Source organism: Drosophila subpulchrella, unplaced genomic scaffold (assembly GCF_014743375.2).
Source record: "Drosophila subpulchrella strain 33 F10 #4 breed RU33 unplaced genomic scaffold, RU_Dsub_v1.1 Primary Assembly Seq55, whole genome shotgun sequence".
Classification (NCBI taxonomy): Eukaryota; Metazoa; Arthropoda; class Insecta; order Diptera; family Drosophilidae; genus Drosophila; species Drosophila subpulchrella.
Window position 1 is genome coordinate 316,906 of NW_023665692.1, and position 22,494 is coordinate 339,399.

The window sequence follows — 22,494 nt, forward strand, 5'->3', positions numbered from 1 at the left end:
GACGCCTTTTGGCAAATACCTCACGTAACCAAAAGTAGAGAGAAAACCGCGTTTACAGTGCCCGGAAGGCCACTGTATCAGTTTACAGTCATGCCGTTCGGCTTGTGCATTGCCGCGCATCGAATGTGCCGACTAATAAATAAAGTTATACCAGCGGCGCTACGCGAGAATGTATTTGTGTATCTGGATGACTTACTGGTCTGTTCACCTACATTTGAAGCCCACATGGATATGTTGAGCCAGGTCAGTGCCTGCTTACAGCGGGCAGAGCTAACGATAAATGTAGACAAGAGCAAGTTTTGCTACAGCCAGGCAAGATATTTAGGATATGTAGTTGGGGGAGGATGCATCCGAACGGATGATGCGGAAATACAATCGATCCAGGAATTTCCCCAGCCAAGCTCCGCCAAACAGATGCGGAGGTTCCTGGGAATGACAGGCTGGTACAGGAGGTTCATCCAAAACTACACCCAGACAGCGGCACCGTTTCACGATGTGATGCCTCGACCACTGGAGTGGGGCCAGTTTTGTTCCAAGCCGATGACGAGGGCGGAGAACATCCAATTGCCTATATGTCAGCCAAATTGAACAAAGCACAGCGGAATTACAGCATAACCGAGTTGGAATGCTATGCCGCTATCCTCAGCATTGCCAAATTCCGTGCCTACGTAGATGGGATGCCCTTCAAAGTGATCACTGACCACGCTAGTCTAAAATGGCTGATGGGTCAGAAAGACTTATCAGGCAGACTTGCGCGATGGAGTCTGAAGCTACAAGCGCTTGACTTCACCATAGAACACAGGAAAGGGTCACTAAATTTAGTTCCAGATGATCTCTCACGAGTTCATATGGACGAGCTACAGAAGGCTGGTGCGGAAGAACTTGACATACACATCAACCTCGATTCGACAGCGTTCCAGTCATCTGGACCAAAATTTAGGTAAATGTTCAGACCTTCAAACATCGGAAGGCTATGTATATAAACGGATGGGATTCTGCCTAAACGACGCCGTGGATGAAACCGGAGCATAGAAGCTCTGGGTTCCCGCCGAGCTGCGACCCGATTTAGTCTGGAAAGCACATCATGACATAACCGCAGGACATGGGGGGCTGCACAAATCACTAGCCAAATTGAGACAGTTTTACTATTGGCCAGGGATGGCTGTAGATGTCCAAAAAGTAGTGAAGGAGTGCGAGGTCTGTAAGATCACCAAGACCGCCAACAAAAATAATCGACCACCCATGGGTTGGCCAAAGGTTGTTCATCGACTTTATGGGACCATACCCGAGATCCAAAGCTGGGAATTCGGTGATTTTTGTATGCCTAGACTATTTCTCCAAATTTGTCTGGCTGCAGCCGATGAGACATGCAGTAGCTGCAGAGGTCATCAAATTCCTTGAGACCAAAGTTGTAAGTCAATTTGGGGTCCCCGAGTTTGTACACTCGGACAACGGCAAGCAATTTGTGTCTCAAATTTGTGGCGAGCTAATGACCCGCAATGGTAATCGAAACGTAAAGACTGGACTTTACTCCCCGCAAGCGAACGCGGCTGAGAGGGTAAACCGATCAGTGCTCCAAATTTTGCGAGCAACAATTGCCACTGATCAGCGAAATTGGGATACCCAACTAAGTCGAATAGAGTGGGCCCTTAGGAATGGCCTGCACGAGTCGATAGGCATGGAACCATATTATGCAATGTTCGGAACGCGGATGGTTACCCATGGAACAGCCTATCGGGGGGAATACAGATAGGAGATCCACAGATAAGCCTCCCAGACAAGATGGAACTCATCCGACAAAAAGTGACCCAAGGATTAAACCGAACTCATGAACGCGCGGAAAAGGCATATAAAACCCGTAGCAAGCTCGTAGAGTTTTCCGTGGGACAAGTTGTCTTTAGGAAAAACTACATGCAGAGTAACAAGGCTGACGGATATGCACGAGTTGATAGAAGGTCCCGATCACATGATGAGGTGAACACGTAATCAGAACTACCCTGATTCCGCTATAAAAGCCACAACCGGGGACAGCCAGGTTAGAAGGCTCCGGAAGGCGTATAAGGGCAGGGCCTCTTATCTAACGTTCCTCACGGAATGGATGAGTGGGCTCCAGAACACTAACATTGATGAGGAGTGTATCCAGCAGCGCTGGATACAACTCCATTCGATGCCACAAGCCGATCTTCAAGAACGAGAAACACTGGAGCAGGAGATCAGACGAACCGCTTCACCAGAAAATTGGCAAGGAGAAGCCCGCGCCTGGGAGTCCTATCGCGGGAAGACATAATACTTATATTAAGAAAACCTTGAGTTAAGAACTATACCTAGTACTTGAATAAATATATAATAAATAAATATAATATATAATATACTTATTTTTCATTGGGAAACATTTTGTTGGCTTTTCACAATACAGCTGAGTAGCCCACGGTCGAAAACCGTGGTTACGGCACACTCAGCAATTTTATTCTCAACTTTTTTTTAGCTTTTACTCACTTCTGCTTTTTTTGTATATCTATATATTATTTTTCACTTATGCTATATTATATATTTTATTATGAGCCATATTTTTTGTTTACAGTTATAAATATGTATGTATGTTTCCGTGCGAGGCCGGAAAGCTTTTTCTTTATCAGCAATAAACATTTTTAATAAAAAATAATAATAATAACATAATAAATAGGTACAATAATTAAATAATAAAGTAATAAGCCCGACTAGCTCATCTGAGACTGGGTTAAAGTAGTGGGTCGAAGCCACACGTAAATGGGCGCCTAAGAAAAAAAAAAGGAGAAGAAGAATAAATAAAAGAATGGCCGTACGAAGATTCCTTTTGCGAAGTCATTCCATGCGTAGCCACATCGATCACTTCGAGCCTGTTACGTACAAAGCCTGTTACGTACAAAGATTAACAACTGTCTTAAGTTGAGGGTAGGGGCCCTAATGACTATCCACACTCCGATTGATAAAGGCAAAACAGCAAAAACAATTCGACAACTCATGGGTGTCGCGTGGCCAGAACAATGACCACGATCGACCTGCTCGTAACCGTACTCCAGTAAGGTGGCAAAGTGCACCAGCCGGCGGTTGACTCCAAAAATAGGGGAAATGGAGAAACAGTACCCCTAGGTGGGAACACCTAGTTAATTCATCCAATATGGGGGCTAGCGAAAGCCCTAGTCCGGTATAAAAATCCCCAGCCAAATAGAGAAGACAAACATAAATTGTTCTGATCTCTCCCGGACAGTGGTCTAGAAGTACAACTCCCATCAACACAGACCACGACTGGAAGAAGGCTGGTGTCCAGAAGGATGTCTTGACCGTTTCCCTAGGATCAACTTCACCCAGGAGAAAGTCCCGATTACCGGTCCTGCGATCGACCACATTCTGGAGGAAGTCAACCTGCGATATCCCGAAGGACGAAAAGAACAAGTGAACCAAGTGTATGGCCTAAGGACCCCAAGATGGGTGGCGAAACTTCCATAGTGGCCGACAGCACCGCCAATGTGATTAACCACGTAGAGATCGTTGACCACAGGTATGATATTCAGGATGTCAACAAGACCATGAAGGTCATCGTTGGATTTCTCTTGGTTATAGTGATCCTTAAGGTTTTTAAGATCTACAAGCGCTCTGTTCAGAGACGCCGCGACCAACATCATGCCCTGGAGAAAGTGGTGACCCACATCGGAGCCTAAGCGGAGCAGTTGCAGTGAAGTGAAACAGCAAAGAGACAATAAAAACAATAAAAGGCGAACAAAATGCATTCCAAAACTACATACAAAAAGTGAATCGCCAAAACAATTACAAACAATTTGCGAGTACATGCATTTCTGAATGCATGTAAACAGAACCCCCAGATACATACGTTGAACCAGAAATTGGAGCTGCACCGACCAGCCCCAGCCCGAGCATTGGAACGGATGTGTGCCGCAGTGGAATGCATCGTATGAGAGATGCATATATACATACATATCTATACAGCGATAGTGTTATTTTTTTGTGTAACGTTATTTTTGTGTTATGTTTTTGTGAACCGCCATCAAATCTTGCACGTATATATATATATAAACCAATTATAACATCTCCCAAAGCCCAGGATCCGGAGCATCGAGATCTCATCGCCCAGGATTAATAGGAGGGTAAGTTCGTCGGAACACGGTTCCTTTCTTATAAATACATATATATATATCCGTGCACCATGATTACTTCAGAAGCTTTAGCAAAAACTATAGACAATGATCCAATTTAACGTAAGAATTCTATACTTGTTATCAAAAGCAACCCTACCAAAAACAGTGCATGAATTGGAGTACTTATATGTTGAGACCTTCCGTCTAGATTTTTCACCACTTGCCCACTGTAATTAGACCAAAAAGGCAATTATTATCTCTACCGTTCCAACGGTCATTGTCTTCTCCCGTTTAGATAAGAATTTATTTTTGGGCAATGTTAATACTTTCCTAGCTAAGACCAAGAATTTATCTGTTAGAAATTCATGTAATAATATCCATATATAATAATTATAATAATAATTAAATGTAAATTTTTCAGCGGCGAGTATCAGCCTTGTATGTACAATTGCAAGAGCCCTCTGAGCGACGTTTGTAGTCGGAATAGTCAGCATCTTGCTGATGTGTGCACCTTCACAGGTGGTAAAGTCGATACTCTCCGCTAATACAATAATTGCCAATTAATTTAATCCCCATATGAACTAGCCAATATTATGTTACTCAACCCCGGCACACGCCGACATAAATATTATTTAATAAATTTGTAATGTGAAAAAGAATTCGAGACCATGGTGTGCTAGAGCTTTATTAAGGGGGTGTGCTGACGCGAGAAGTGGAGTAGGTCAAGAACAATGACATAACTTTTGACAGACAACCTTGACAATAGGGGATCGTATTGCGCGGCCCGCGACGATCCATTGGCACACGAATGTGAGAAGGGGAGGGAATATGGCCAAAACACAGTCCGATCGTATTGCGATCAAGCGACAGCTAAGCTTGTGGGGCAGTGTGAACTGACGACTGACGAACTTTATGATTAATTTTATTTTCCAGGCACTTTTAATATTTCTTCTCGTTATGTTGGAGAGGAGAGAGGCTTACCAAGATTCCACGACACGAATACTACGTAGCTTATGCCGGCAAATGGTGCCTGAATGTCGGACGCCTCTCTCTGCCAGGACTCGGGCACTAATATGCCTACGTAACATATATTATGGAGAAAAGCGCAAACAAAAGCCCATTCGCAAACCACCGATAAGCTTCTTTGCCATAATCATTAGTTCTTTCAAACTTTTAAATCTTTTAATATTTCGAAGCAATGCTCTATGCGTACTCTGGATCTGCTAAAAGTTCTATTAAATTAATTCCGGGTAGTACAAGTAAGGTCAATTGAATTGGCACGAAAGGGAGTTATAACTTGCTCAGAAAGTTTATAGGCACTGTCTCCGACGATCCATTGGTCACCAGTAAAAAATAAGTCTGGCTTTGTATAGAGTGTACAGCTTTGAAAAATGCGGCTGTCATGGACACTGCCTGGCCATCTAACCACCAAGTGTCTAATGAGCTTCCGATGATCGCAACCAGCTTGCATTTTTATGGAATATCTTTACTTTCTGGAGTTTTACCAGGGGAAGATCACTGCAATTAACATATCCAATACAAAATGGTAATTCGTCCAATGTTTTTAGTACTTACTGGAAATCTAACGGTACTTTCTAAAAATACCTTTGCAATCATGAACTCGTGCTCATTTTCGCAACGCAGCTGCGCTCAGAAAGTGGTTTCTCTAATTCAAATCGCCCTTTAAACAGATCACACGTTAGATGGAGTGCTCCGAATTTAATTATTTAAAATGAGTTTTGAGATTTAAGGTATTTACTATAAATCGAGATATTAATAGTTAATTTTTCTGTCAAAGATTTTTAGTAAAACTGTTTTGATCGAATAACCCTTTTTTTTGTATATTGTGAAAGTCTATTTTATGCTTAGTTCAACTTTTAGTTGTGTTCCAAAAAAATCCAGATATTGGTATGTATGCCATTGTGTTTGTCTTACTTTTAAGGTGTTAAATGTTTTAAAATTAGCTGCAGAAACTTGCAGATGTGTGTTTATTAGTAAATAACAAAGCAGTTAAAGGTGACTCCTTGCCTATTGTGCTGTTGCTTTGTCTTCGTCTGTCGTGGTTTGTGTTTTTGCAAAACTATAAATTTATAAATTACTATTTAAATTTTGTTTATTTTTCCCTTTTGAATCATATTTCGATTTGGTAGGTGCATCGCAAAAGTGTGTGTTTCCACGCCTTTTTTTAATTTTAATATGTGGTGCACAGAAAATGGAACCAACGCAGAAAAATTGATGAACATTTGAACATTGAAAACAACGGCTACATTATTCCAGAATCGAGTGAAGTTTTAAAAAAAATTGAGAACCTCTGCAAAACAATTGCAACTTTTTGGAAAAATTACAAACGCAAAAAATCTTCAGCTATTCAATATCAATCTGGATGGCTTAATAAAAAAGAATCAATTTCAATAAAACGAACCCATTGCAAATCAAATCAAATAGAGGAAAGTGCTCATCGGGGCCGTCCTAAACTTGATTTTCAGGAGGCTTCAAAGAGATCAAAGTGACGACGTGTAGGTCAGCTGATCAAAATAGATGAGTCCGCTGTTTCTGCTCTACGCAAAGATAGTCAAAATTAAAATTTCCTACTAGGAGATTCCATGGAAGTTATTTCGCTTTTGATGGAGACCTCCATGACGAAACACCAATATTTGCTGATAAGAAACTTTAAAAATAGTAAAATATCCTTTGAATTTTTCCCAGTTATCAAAGAGTACTAAGTTAAAAAAAAAGGGTATCTTTGTATTTATATAGACGTGCGGAAGTCGAATTACAGAGCTTACTAGACAATAAGAATTTAACTTTAATTGGAAAATGGGGCTTTGAAGTACGGGGCATAGCGAGTATAAGCAAAAGTTTTCAAACGGTGATTCGGACGACAGAAGATGATTATTTATAACATCCTACGTACCTCTCCAACTGTTTACTCAAATAGATAATACAATAATTTGGAAAAACCCCCGGCCATCATCGACTCGTTACTGTCGACCAATCAGATTTAAATTTAAGAAAGAGACTGCTAAGGTGTCGAAAGACAAAGCAGTATATTTTGACGCAAAAAGTAAACAATTAAAGCCAAAATAATTAAGCGTCAAACAAACATTCTTATTACGCATAGCTTGCATCTTACTATGGTAGATGGAAAGGCGTGCAACGCAATCAGCGAATCATCCTCGGCAACGTGTTATTTATGTGGATCAAAGCCAACTGAAATGAACAATGGTCAGAAATGTTTGAGTAAAGAAGATTGCACAAGATTTTATGAATTTGGCTTATCTCCACTACTTTCAAAAATACGTTTTTTTGAATACTTTTTACACATTTCATATAAACTAGAGGTTAATATGTGGCAAGTACGAGATGAGGAAAATAAGATTCAAGCATTGAACAGTGTCGGGTCACGCAGCCGCAGCAGCTAATTAACGTCTTAAGTCGATCTCTTATATTAATTGCATCGCGAAAGGTAGCTCTTTCCATCTAGCTCTCTCGTTTTTTGTGTACTTGCATTCTTGGGCCCAGCATTCGGCTGGCTGTCCCTTTGTAAAATCAGTACGAATTCTGATCTCGACATTAACTGCACTCTCGTCTCGCCTGCTGTACTCTCTTTCGCTAATAAATTGTTAACAAGCATAAAGCAACCTAAAATTCGTATTTTTTAATTTAGCAATAACTAATAAAAAAGCTTATTAGTTCAACAGACAGGAAGAAACACATTCTGGAGGAATTTCGCGAAAAAATGGGAATACTAGTGGACAAACCTAAAGATGGAGGTAGAGGATCCTCAAACGACGGAAGTATCTAATGCAACTTTGAGCTCCCAAGTAACAGGAATCGATGCATCTTTGATTCACAGTTGTGCAATATTATTGCAAGCCATGGCATCGGGATACAAAATTAATGTGGAGAAGATTCAAAATGAACCGCTGGATACAGCTAAATATCTAATAGCTGCATATCCATGGTGCTATTTACCGTCCATAAAGTATTAATTCATGGCTCATCTATTATAGTGCATAGGTTAGGTTAGGTAGGAGTGCTTGGAGATTAGATACTAATCCCCACACTCAGGTCACATTGGGCCCCTTGTGATACCACATGATCTCTGATTGGATCCTTCTTCCTAGCTCTTGGGTTATTTGCTTTCGCGAAGTATTTTGTTCTTCTTAGGAAACATAAGAGTTTTTGGATGCTTACGCCCTGAATGGCCGCAAGGTTCGGAAGTGTGTAGCTACCTAGGGCTTGAAAGCGCTTTAGGTTAATTTGCAGGAACTGCACCATCTTTAGGACCGTGATCGGGCTGAGTACCCTCCGCTTCCTCCGCTATGTCCTGGAGAACAGTACGCCCTGATCGGGTCGTGTCCTGAGTTCACAGCTGCTTCAGGCTTTCTGTCAGCTCCGAGTCGGTTGACACGTAGCCAGTAAGGGTGGCCTCCTCGTGCTCCATTTCGTCGTCGCTCGGGGGTTATACGACGCTCAGGCAGCCAGGTTGTCTGCCGCTATTTTGTCTGTGTCGTAGGTGCGAAGTGACACCTTATTGAACCCGTAGTTCACCCGGTTTTGTTGCGCTGCGAGGGGTTCCAAGCAGGCCTGGTTCAAGAGGATTACCACTTTCATAGTGACGCGCTCGGTTTTCTCCACCTTGACCACCTTCAAACCGTCTGTCGGAAGCTTCGGGTTGAACCTGATCAGCAGGCAGAGTATAGCCCCTGGATCCGAGGGCTTCGACGGCAGGCACACCCTCGCTCTCGGTCGAGACGGGATGTCTGCGGCCTCGCAAACTGCCAACTTGACCCCGGGGTAGACCCCGCCGACCTTGTTAATGGCAGCCTTGTAAAGTGCTGCCGATCTCTCGTCTTCACAGGCGATCAACTTAACGTTGCCCTGGTACCACCCTGCATCTGTGCAATCGGGTGGCGGACTTGGGTTCTCGTCCAGCACTTTTAAGGCCACTAACGCAAGGGCCCGTCTGACCAGACCCCATTGGTTCCTTGGGATCCCTCCGCCTTCATCGCTCTGGTCGATGACGCCTATGATCTTCCAATCCTGTACTACTTCAGCAAAGGATCTCGACCATGTGCCGCGGTTGGTTATTCTGGCCTTCTTGCTCGCTGGTTGAGCTGTCTCCATCGACCTCTCTCGCTTGTTGTTGTTGCTGGTGGTCATAGCGATGTCGAAGTCTGGGATTACCGCCCTTGCCCAGGCTATGTCCTCTTGGATTTTTAGGTAATCCAATTTTGACGTTTGATCCTCACGTATCAGGTTGGTGGCCAGCCGTTTGAGGATCCGGAAAGCTTTCTGATGTTCAAGAGGTCCTGCCTGGTTAGGTTGTATTCTCTTGAACTCCTTTGCCCTGGTACTCACCACGAGACCGGCTTTGGCGCTCCCCTCAGGTCGAAGTAGCTGGTTAGCCACACCTACCCTGGTGGGAGGCTTGGGCTTGTCGTTATGGTGAGTTGGGCTTAGCCGGCTGCGTTATTCGCTGGCCTTGGCAGGGGTAGACCTCACATGGACTAGGGTATTCGGAGCCGGTATCTTGCTCTTCTTGTCGTCGTTGGTTACGACTTCCGACTTTTTGAGAGTGTCGGGCTCTTTTTTGGTGCTGTTATCTTTCTTGTTGTATTTATTTAAGTTCTCCATGTTAAGTCCCACGAGCTGCGGAGAAGGGACAGGTCCAACCGGGCAGAGTTCCGCTGTACCCGGGTAAGGCTGACTTAGAACAGGCGGTCGTCACTTGCCTGAGCTCACCGTTTAAGACTGAGTTTTTTGATGACTCGGGCTCCCGCCAGATTGACTCTCGGCACGGTGCTCTTTCCAACATTTCTATTTTACTATTACTTTTCATTTTAATTTCGTGTTCTTAAAAATTTTAATGCCGTTCTCGTGTTTTTGTCGTACCATCACTAAAAAATCGAGGGACATCGATATCAATATCGACACGCCGATATCGGGCAAAATGACGCAAGTATGCTCCAACGGTTTTTTACTTTCAAACCTTGTGAACATTTAATCCAATTTAGCTTTTTTAACGAAAACAAGGAAGAACGCTATAGTCGAGTACCTCGACTATCAGATACCCGTTACTCAGCTAAAGGGACCAAAGGAAAATGGAGTTATGCAAGCAGCAAATGCGCCACCTACCGGCGGTAGACAGATTTAAGCGTTGTGGGCGTTAGAGTGGGCGTGGCATAGTTTTTTTTGGGTCAATCGATAGGTATTGACGAGACCAATACATTTCAGTTAAAATTTTTTATCTAGCATGAAAATTGTGGGCGCCACAGACTTGGGCGGTTTGTGGGCGTTAGAGTGGGCGTGGCATATTCGCGTAACAAACTTGCGCTGCGCTCAAGCCTACGAAATCTAAATCTGAAATCCCGTTTCTGTATCTTTGATATTTTCCGAGATATCCGCGTTCATATTTACGATTTTTTGAAGTTTGTGGGCGGTTTGTGGGCGTTAGAGTGGGCGTGGCGCTCTACTGAAACAAACTTGCGCTGCGTAAGAAGCTCAGGAATCTGCACGCCAAATCTCAATAGCCTAGCTCTTATAGTTTCCAAGATCTCAGCGTTCATCCGGACAGACAGACAGACGGACAGACGGACAGACGGACATGGCTAGATCGACTCGGCTTGTGATCCTGATCAAGAATACATATACACTTTATGGGGTCGGAAACGCTTCCTTCTGCCTGTTACATACTTTCCGACGAATCTAGTACACCCTTTTACTCTACGAGTAACGGGTATAACTATTAGTTTTACAGAAAAAATATATAGAACATAAATTTATATTTTAGTATTCTTACATCGGAATATTAAATAAAATTAAAAGAATACACTGGTACTTAATAATCAACAAATAGCATCCTCCGGCCAACAACTTATTGGCATATTTTATATATTTCTTTTTCTCAGAAGCTTAAATAAAGGCGAAATAATACTATTACTCCACCGGGGACTTTAATACATATTAACACATATTTTGTATAGTCACCCGTGCAAACGTCGAAATGGCACTAGCAGCTTCCCAAATTGCTCTAAGCAAATTTATTGAGGTCTCAGATCGGCTGAGTGAATTTGAATCCAGGACAAACACTCCTTCGCCGGTCCCTCCCACTCTTTCCATGCTTAACATTCGCCGCGAAGAAATACGCGCGTTAGGGGACCGCATCAAGGCAGAGTACGAAGAATGCACCGGGTGCATAGCAGAAGCCGGAGACAGTGCAGATAATAGCTTGCCAATTCTTAAAGCTAAATACGACTAATTTTATTACATTTACGAGAGAAGTGGGGCTCAGATCGCGGATATGATAGCCCAAGCTCCCCAAGTTCAAGCTGTTCCTACCCAGACCTACATTTCCTCTGGCTGTCGGCTGCCTCCGTGCGATAGTGAGGTTTTCACAGGAGATTATCTGCGGTGGCCGACCTTTAGGGATCTGTTTATGGTGTAGTATGCACATATATTGAATATCTACTGTACCAAGAGTACTTGAAGCAAACACACTGTAACACTTTGTTGCAGTGTTTACATAAACAAAGGCCCGGTCAAAAACCAAAGTGGCCGAAACATGAGTCGATCGGCGCGCTCACAGAAAGTGCAAGTGTCAGCATTCTCTTACACACGCCGGCCGCGCAGCCAAACTCAAGTACATACATATACCCCCGCGCTCCAGCTAAGGAGAGCATAATTAAATACACTAATATATATAAGATATACATAGCCATCTATCTCTCTGCCGTCCAACTGTAGGCAGCGCAGCTACGAGACTTAGGCTTACTTAGAACCTAAGGAGAATTGTTAAATCAGAAACAACTTGACGTTGAAAGCGGCATTAATGCTGCTCCTGAATACAAATAAGGAATACAAATAAGGAATATTAAAACTACCAAAAGATGCGTTCTCACTACAATACAAATAATGAATATTAAAACTACCAAAAGATGCGTTCTCACTAAAACGGCCATTTATATAAACAATCCAAGGCTGACGCCAGTCGAAAAACTGTTTCACCTAAATGCAAAAACAAGTGGCGATGAACACACTATAGTTTTTAACTGACTGACCGTTTCGAAAACAAGCGATTGTTAGTAAATAGCTAATTAAAAATACTTTTCATTGTGCAGTCCGTTAATCAGGAATCTGGTTCAGCTATCTGTGAACTTCAACACACCATCCAGGGTTGCCTCACGGCTTTAGAAATGTCCGGAATTCAAAGCGAAAATTGGGATTGCCTCTTATTGTACATGTTCTCCTCCAAACTTTATAAGCTCACGCTATACTTGAGGCAACAGTCCCTGCACGACAAGGTCGAGATTCCGACGTGGCAGGAGCTGAACGCCTTCCTTACGGAGCGTCACCGGACCTTAGAAGCCATAGACGACGTACGGCCGTCAGGCTCGAGTCAATTTCTGCCAAAAACCTCCGCCCCCACTGCAGCGCCTCAAAGAATAAATTCTTACGAGACAAGGGTAAGAAGGGTAAGAAGGAAAACCATCCTGTCCGCACATGTGCACGATTTCTCCAGATGACGGTCGACGAGCGGAAGGCATATATAAAGAGAAAGCAGCTGTGTCTGAACTGCTTCGCACGAGGGCATCAGCTGCGTGATTGTGGAAGCACTCTCTTGCTTTACGTGCCGCGGCCGCCATCACACCTTACTACACAGAGGCAACTCCTCCAAATCGCCTTCAAATCCCTAACCAAGACCCAGATCAAGACCAAGTACACCAGTTGCCACCGCTTCCCGGTCCACGGACTCCACAGTCCAAAACAAGGAAGAACGCTATAGTCGAGTACCTCGACTATCAGATACCCGTTACTCAGCTAAAGGGACCAAAGGAAAATGGAGATATGCAAGCATAAAATGCTCCACCTACCGGCGTAAGACAGATTTAAGCGTTGTGGGCGTTAGAGTGGGCGTGGCAAAGTTTTTTTAAATCAATCGATAGGTATTGACGAGACCAATACATTTCAGTTAAAATTTTTTATCGAGCACGAAAATTGTGGCCGCCACAGGCTTGGGCGGTTTTTGGGCGTCAGAGTGGGCGTGGCATATTCGCGTAACAAACTAGCGCTGCGCTCAAGCCTACGGAATCTAAATCTGATATCCCGTTTCTCTATCTTTGATATTTTCCGAGATATCCGCGTTCATATTTACGATTTTTTGAAGTTTGTAGGCGGTTTGTGGGCGGTTAAGTGGGCGTGGCAAACTGTTTTTTAAGTCAATCGGTAGGTATTGATGAGAACAATACATTTCAGTTAAAATTTTTATTCTAGCATCAAAACTGTAGAAGCCACAGTTTTGGGCGGTTTGTGGGCGTTAGAGTGGGCGTGGCACTCTTTTGAAATAAACTTGAGCTGCGCAGGAATCTCAGGAATCTGCATGCCTAATCCCAGTATTGTAGCTCTTATAGTTTCCGAGATCTCAGCGTTCATACGGACAGACGGACAGACGGACAGACGGACATGGCTAGATCGACTCGGCTAGTGATCCTGATCAAGAATATATATACTTTATGGGGTCAGAAACGCTTCCTTCTGCCTGTTACATACTTTCCGACGAATCTAGTATCCCCTTTTACTCAACGAGTAACGGGTATAACAAGGAAGAACGCTATAGTCGAGTACCTCGACTATCAGATACCCGTTACTTAGCTAAAGGGACCAAAGGGAAATGGAGATATGCTAGCAGCAAAGCGAGATTAAAATGCGCCACCTACCGGCGGTAGACAGATTTAAGCGTTATGGGCGTTAGAGTGGGCGTGGCAAAGTTTTTTTAAATCAATCGATAGGTATTGACGAGACCAATACGTTTCAGTTAAAATTTTTTATCTAGCATGAAAATTGTGGGCATCATAGGTTTGGGCGGTTTGTGGGCGCTGCGTACAAAGCTAGGGAATAGAAATCTGAGATCCCAATTCTCTATCTTTGATAGTTACCGAGATATCCACGTTCATACTTACGATTTTTTAAAGTTTGTGGGCGTTAAAGTGGGCGTGGAAAACTTTTTTTTGGGTCAATCGATAGGTACTGATGAGAACAACACATTTCAGTTAAAAATTTTATTCTAGCATCAAAACTGTAGAAACCACAGTTTTGGGCGGTTTGTGGGCGTTACAAGCTCAGGAATCTGCATGCCAAATCTCAATAGCCTAGCTCTTATAGTTTTCGAAATCTCAGCGTTCATCCGGACAGACAGACAGACGGACAGACGGACATGGCTAGATCAACTCGGCTAGTGATCCTGATCAAGAATTCTTCCTTCTGCCTGTTACATACTTTCCGACGAATCTAGTATACCCTTTTACTCTACGAGTAACGGGTATAATTACTTCGCGACGGGGTATAGATCCGTCTTGCTGGGCACCGCCATAATTGACATATGTCACCTGGGGTCGAATTTTAAAGCTCGTGCCTTGATAGGTTCAGGATCAGAGGCAACCTTTATTTCTGAGCGGCTGTTTAAAATAATTAAGTCGCCTCACCAGGTAATCCGATCCCAAGTATAAGGCTTAAACCAGACAGTATCCGCTGAATCCAAAAAGCTCTGTCAGTTTACCATCCGTTCTCCGACCAGGCCTGGCTTGCAAATAAGCATATGTTCTTCCTCAATTAGCTGGAAACCTTCCATTTTGTCCGATTCCGCAACAGTTTCTACGGGATCTTCCCGAACTGCCACTAGTGGATCCAAAGTTCTACGAGATATTCTGGTCGGTTCCGACGTACTGCCATCCATTCTCCTAAGCGGCACCCGGCCGAACATTTGTGGCTCTCTCCTCGGTCAAGAAACCATTTTCGGGTGGATTCTAACAGGTCCCGTTCCTGCTCCAAAGGAAAATCAGATTTCCGTTTTTTCCACGAGAATCTCCCACACGGTTGACACGTCCCTGGATTGGCTTCTCACCAAATTTTGGGAGGATGAGGATCTGCCAGTAAAAGTGACTAAATCTTCCGATTTGACGTGCGAGGACGACTACGAAAGACGATAACGGCAGGTATGACGTAAGTCTTCCGTTTCGTGATCCCGAAAACGTGAAATCCGCCCTCGGTCACTCCAGATCGTCCGCGTTGTCGCAGTTCCTAAGAACCGAGCAACGCCTAAAGAGGGACAGTTCGCTCAAAACCAAATACTACTCCGTGATTCAAGAGTATCTCGACCTCCATCACATGAAAAAAGTCCGTCCTACCCATAATTCTCAAGCCGGAAAGTTAAACCACCAAGCTACGTGTGGTTTTCAATGCCTCCAGCCCTTCAGAGAACGGGGTCAGTTCAAATGATATCCTTCATGCTGGCCCAGTCTTACAGTCCGATCTAAATATCCAGATCCTGAAGTGGCGATATTTCCGATACGTCTACAGTGCCGATATCGAGAAAATGTATCGGCAGATATGGGTAGATCCGAAGCATTCCCCGTTCCAGCGCATCTTATTCCGCAACAGCGAGGGGCACATTCGAGATTTCGAATTACAGACACTAACTTTTGGAGTCAATTGCGCGCCATTCCTGGCCATTCGAGTCCTGCAACAATTGGCAACTGACGTGCAGCTCAGCCATCCAAGAGCGAGCAACGGCGTTCGAAATCATATGTATGTAGACGATGTCCTATCGGGAGTTGACTCCGCCGAGCACGCTCAGCTCATTGTTCGCGAGCTACAAAGTGTTCTAGATTCCGCGGGCTTTCCATTAAGAAAATGGTCCTCCAACCACAAAGAAATATTAGCCCATATCCAAAGCGATCATCTTCTGACAACAGACTTCCTCGAAATCGACACTGAGAGCACAGCCAAAACTCTCGGCGTACGCTGGAAGGCGACGCCCGACGAGTTCTTTTTCGTCCCACCAGACTTAGCAACGGAATTCTCCCCCACAAAGCGTTAAGTCCTTTCCCAAATTGCCAAGCTGTTTGATCCAGCAGGCTGGCTCGCTCCTTTTGTTGTGTGTGCCAAAATCTTAATGCAAGAGATTTGGCTTTAGGATCTAGGTTGGGACGATAAACTTCCAATTGAGCTGTGCCAAAGGTGAAACAGCTTTCGCCAGAGCTATTCGGTCCTAGACCAGGTCAGAATACCCAGATGGGTTTCCTTCCGTCCAGAGTTCCGCGTAGAGCATCACGGATTCTGTGACGCCTCGCAAAAGGCATACGGTGCTGCGATATATGTGCGCGTAGAGGTGTGCCATAAGACGAGCTCACGGCCAAGACGCGTGTGGCGCCAGTCAAAACGGTGTCCCTTCCCAGGCTGGAGTTATGTGGGGCTCTCCTCTTGTCCGAGATGGCCGAAGCCATTCTTCCTAATATGCCGAGGCTGACCTTGTGCTATCATGGTTAGCCAAACCAGCGTGCCACTGGACAACGTTCGTTGCCAACAGGGTGACGAAGATCACCGATTCCACAGAGGCAGCCAATTGGTCACACGTTCAATCTGAACATAATCCAGCTGATTTGGCTAGTCGAGGAGTTCCCCTCCAAGAGCTGGTGGATAACCCGCTTTGGTGGCATGGACCCACTTGGCTGCAACGTCCACGCGATCTTTGCGCCAGCCAGGGAACCGACCTGCCGGTGACCGAGATCGAAAAACGTGCCGTCAAAGCCCATGTGGCGTCTATGCCGACAGAGGATTTCCTGAATCGCTTTTCTAAATTAGATAGAGCATTGCGGGTCCTCGCGTATGTCCTTCGATTTGTCCAGCGATGTCTAGGACAATCACCGCTTTCCGGGGTCCGTCTAGAGGCCCAGGACCTTGCCGCCGCATGACAATTTGCACTCAGCGCAGGTATTTTTCTGAAGAATACCGCTGCTTGAGTCAGAAGCGACCTGTGCCCGCGGCGAGTTCGATTCTCTCCCTGAACCCCTTTCTAGACAAGAAAGGGCTAATCAGGGCATGCGGCCGCGTAACGGCCTCCGACAGTTTGCGGTATGATGAACGACATCCGATAATCCTACCGTACGAATGTGCACTCTCGCGGATTCTGGTAAAATTCACGCATCTTATTTCATTACATGGTGGTAACCAGTTAGTGGTGCGTCTCATCCGGTCCAGATACTGGGTTCCGAGAATAAAGAACTTGGTAAAGGCAGTGGTTAACTCCTGCAAGGTCTGCGTTATCCACAAAAGGAAATTGCAAGTCCAGATGATGGGAAGTTTTCCGAAAGAGCGAGTGTCTTTTTCCCGTCCGTTCACGTACACAGGGATGGACTACGCCGGCCCGTTTGATATTAAAAAATATACCGGAAGAGCTTGTCTCATTACAAAAGGGTATGTGTTGGTTTTCGTTTGTTTTTCTACGAAGGCAATCCATCTAGAGCCTACATCCGACTTAATGACTGAAAAGTTTCTTGCAGCCTTCGCTCGTTTCGTATCTAGAAGAGGGTGTCTTCGCCAAGTGCTTTCCCGAGACTTCCTGCAAGCCGTTAAAGAGTCTGTGACCGATGCGCATAGTAATCAACAGCTCACCTGGCAATTCATTCCTCCTGGGGCACCCCATATGGACGGCCTATGGGTAGCTGTCACGAGCTTTTAGACCTTGTTTTATAAGTCCACCGCTACACGGAAGTACACCTTTGAAGAGCTGTCCACCCTCTTAGCGAGAATCAAAGCTTGTCAGAATTCCAGAGCGCTATCTCCCATGTCCGAGGATTCAACTGATCTCTTGGCGTTGACACCAGGGCACTTTCTTGTCGGTGGACCTCTTCTATCCATAGTGGAACCTGAAGTAAAGGGCGAATCCAAGTCCATTCTGAAGTCCATTCCAGAGCGCTATCTCCCATGTCCGAGGATTCAACTGATCTCTTGGCGTTGATACCAGGGCACTTTCTTGTCGGTGGACTTCTTCTATCCATAGTGGATCCTGAAGTAAAGGGCAAATCCAAGTCCATACTGAACCGGTGGCAGCATTTAAAGTCCCTCCGTCAACAATTCCGCACTCGGTGGAAGGATGAGTACCTTAAGGAGCTCCACAAGCGCAACAAGTGGCAAGTTCCCACAGAAAATCTGCGCGTCGGCGACATGGTCGTCATTAAGGAAATGAGTGGCGACTCGGAAGAATTAACTCCGTTTTTCCGGGATCCAATGGCAATATCCGCGTAGTCGACATTCGTACGGCACGCGGCATTGTCAGTGACCAAGGTGGTTCTTCTTCCAAGAAAGCCGTCAAAAACTACCTAGTAACGAACCGCATTTCACATACACCTTAGTCCGTAACCGATGCCAAGTCTGCCGCGGAATCCATCCTCTTCGGAAGTGTCAGACGTTCCTAAAGCTGAGCGCAGAGAAGCGGCTGCGGGCAGTTCTCATAAACAAGTATTGCGCAAACTGTCTCTCATACGTGTACTCCACTGGGAGCTGTCGTAGCGGTGACCGGTGCCAAACGTGCGACAGGATCCATCACACGCTGCTCCACATGCACGAACATGTTTCCTGGAAAAGTCCGGCTCCCAGCAATAGCCCGTTTCTCCGCTGCGTTGGCACCGGCAAGATCCGCGAACTCGCCAAACCCTTGCCCCTTCACCGCGCTAGCATCCTCAACACCAGCTCCGTCGCTCGTGACACTTCTCCAACGTCATAGCGTCTACGACCTCCCGATTACTTTGGTGATCGTCAAGATCGGAGATAAGTCGTTCGACACCGCCGCACTCACCGATCCGTGCACCCCGACAAGCTCCATCGATGCATCCATGGCCGCCGCGTTTCGTTTGCCGACAACAAACGTTGGAGATGAGAGCATCTGCACGGTGACGAATCTGTAGAAGGTCGACGAGGCGATCAAGCTAAAGTTGGTCCTCAATATCGAACCGAACGTGCGCATCCGTGCGCTCAGCGAGAGCGTAATTAGTAAGTTTAGGGAGCTACCGCTCGCGAATGAGCGGTTCCATCGGCCAGCCACCAACTCCCTGATCCTGGGCACATACGTCTACCCGAAGGTGATACAACCGGGCTTCCACAAGGTCGACGAGGGACTGTCAGTACCCAGAAGACGGTGTTCGGGTGGATCCTCGCCGGCGCCTGTACGCAGGCTTATGGCGTAGGCGGCTGGCCGGGTTTCCGTCTCTTTTTGAAACGGTAGCGATTGCAAGGGGGGCGGAATGTACAGGCCCACTGTCCGGCGAATCTAGACCCCGGCTCCGCTATCCAATTGCACTCTCCTAGTGCACCGCTCTCCCGCTCTGTCCCCAGCTCCCCTCCGTGGAGTCTCCACTGCGCATTGGAACGCGGAACTCTGCTTAAGCAGTTCAATTCTGTCAGTCTACGAATAAACCGCGGTCGCTCCAACGACTCTGTTTTCTTTACAAGTGAACAATTGTGTAATTTTCTTTCGGTCAACGGGGTACTTCGCGAATCGAGTGGTTTCTCCCCTACTGCTCAGAAGCAGTCCGCCGCACTAGCAGCAATCCACCGCAATCGCCGAGGCCCAGCGCTGCAGCCCACTGACGCCGCAAGTTCCCGTCGCCGCCTCCTCGCCATCTACCAGCGACAGCGTTTCGCCGCTACCCCCCGGCTTAACCACATTTGAAAAGGAGAAGTCACTGGTACACAAAAAAATTAAAATACAAATAAATGGAGTGTTCAACGAATGTTTTAATTTATGTAAATTAGTAGCTTAAAGCTTCCTTCTCGTCCCACGGATGCTTCGCCAGTTTTCCCGCTCCACCGCAGTCCAGCTCCGAGTCCCAATAGGCATATTGGACCATGAGGAAGTGGGAGCCGGATTGGGAACGGGGTTGATCCTCTGATGAGGGTTCTCCAGCTCCGCTTAAGCTGCCAAGAAGCTGGTGGTGGTGGTGTCCGGAGTCCTAATGGAGAGGTCGTCGGAGGTCGTATTACTGGTGGTCCTGCTAAAAAGATACTTTTTGGCCAGATCTTACATTCTTTACGAACACACCCGGCAGGATTTAAATTTATTTATTTGTTTATATCCTAGCGCTAGCGACTTGATATTTTATATTATTATTATTTTTAAATCATTTAAACAATTTCTCTCGCTCACTTAATTAATATTAATGACTAACATCAAATTTTCTTAGTTACTATTATTATTGTTTTTAATATATTTTTTTTATTTATTTATTGTACTCTGTTGCCAAAAGTTTAAGACTTAAGGTACAGGGAGGAATCGGCCATAGTTGCTAAGACGTTCGGCCGGACTAAATTGTATTTACAGGTTTACTTAATAACTAGAATTTTACATATGGGTGGGAAGAGAAGGAGATTAACAATTAAAATGAGTTGAAGTAGGTTAGCTGATTTGGGAAAGTTAAGAATTTGCTGGATATTTTCATATGAAGGGTTAATAAAGAGATCAGATAGTTTTATATTTGAGTTACTAGGTCTATGTGTTTGAAATGCGGTGCAGTCGTTGAGGATATGTGAGATCGATATGGCGTCTGTGGTGCAGAATCGGCATTGGCTGTTTATTGGCTGGGAGAATCGGTATTCGTGTGTCAGTTTTGTGTGTCCTAGCCGAAGCCTAATGATCTTGGTAATTTCTTTCCTTGGCAAGCTGCAAAGTTGTGTGTTTTTGGCGTAGTTGTTGATGCTTATCATCTCTGGGTTAATGGCTTGGTACCAAGGGAATGCTTTCTGTTGTAGGTTTGTATTTTTTTGAAGTATATTCGTTTTGAGGAGTTTGTTAATGTCCGTGCGGTTTAGATTTGGGATGGAAATTAGGGGTGATCTTGTTGCATCTTTCGCTGCTGTGTCGGCGCATTCGTTACCTTTGATCCCAATGTGACTAGGGACCCATAGTAACATGATTTTTGGGGCGAGTTTTATGATTAAGTCCCGGATCGATGTAGTGTAAAATGACACGTTGTTACAATTAAGGACAGCTTCCAAGGTTGACAGTGAATCGTAACAAATGCAGGTTTTACCTCTTTTCTTCTCGGCTATTTTAACAGCTTCCAGAATCGCGATTGCCTCTGCTGTGTATACTGAGGAGTAAGTTGGTAGGACAGCTTGCTTGATAATTTCCGCTTCTGTGGTAACTGCTAGAGCTATTATTTCTTTTTTTTTGGACCCATCGGTATATAAGAAGGAAAATTTCTTCTTTATAAGGTTGTGTTTGATGTCCAAGAACTGTTTCAGGTAAATATCTTTGTTGGTAGTTGATTTTTTGGCACTGCTTAGTTGGATATCTATTAAGCTTGTGTCCATAAGCCAGGGTGGTTTTATTGATTTGGGCTTGTAAGGAGCTTGGGTTGGGATATCGACGTGGAGCTGGAGTTTTAATTGCAGTTGTCTCCGAATTACTACTAGTTTTCAAGAAAAGAAACGACATCGAATTTCTAGGTATAAAAGTATTCCTTTCAGATAGGGAGCAGTTGATAGTTTTAGGAGACCTTAATATACCTAAAGCGACATGGTACACCCTAGAAACATCCAATGTATTATTACCTTCGGTGCAGCACGATTTTCTTGGACGTTGATGCACTATGGTCAGTACAAACAAGTGGCCCTTACGACACCAAGCAATGCTTGTTACGCGCGGAGCCCTAAACCGATTTGGGCTAGTAAACGAAATCGCGGACATGGAAAAAGACGACATAACAATAGACAGTTTAAAATACATGCTCACATAGAATGGCTAGTAACATAGAAATTTACACATTATTGGAAGATAGGAAATACATAAGTTTATCATAATTAATTACATTAGGGCTATCAAACAGTAAGACGTGATACAGTGCATTATAGTCATGCAGGGCATAATTGGATCTACAAATTGGCAGGGACAACGGACGAAAACGACGAACTGTTCTACAGGGTACATTCCAGTTAAGGGAACTAAGAAGGAAGGGAGAGTCATCATCACCATTAATTAATTTATGCAAAAACATAACTCCATGACACTTTCTACGATGGTTCAGGGTTGGTAAGTCCAGCAGGCGTAACCTCGCATGATAAGAGGGCAATCGACTTCCTGTGTCCCAGCTTAAACCTCTCAAAGCAAATAAAAGAAATTGTTTTTGAACAGACTCTAACATATTTTGGTAACAGCTAATTTGAGGTCATACACGAGCAATATTCCATTGACGGACGAACAAGAGAAACATACAAAAGCTTTGTTGTGTATGGATCATCAAACTCCCTTGACCAACGCTTCATAAACGCCAGGAGACTTCTGGCTTTGTTAGTTATAGTAGATATATGGTCTTTAAAACTAAGTTAATTATCAAATAGAACGCCAAGATCACCCCTTTCCGTGGTCCTTCTAGAGGCCCACGACGTTGCCGCCGCGGCTCACGACAATTTGTACTCAGCGCAGGTATTTTTCTGAAGAATACCGAAGCGTTCCGTGCCCGCGGCAAGTTAGATTCTCTCCCTGAACCCCTTTCTAGACCAGAAAGGGCTAATCAGGGCATGCGGC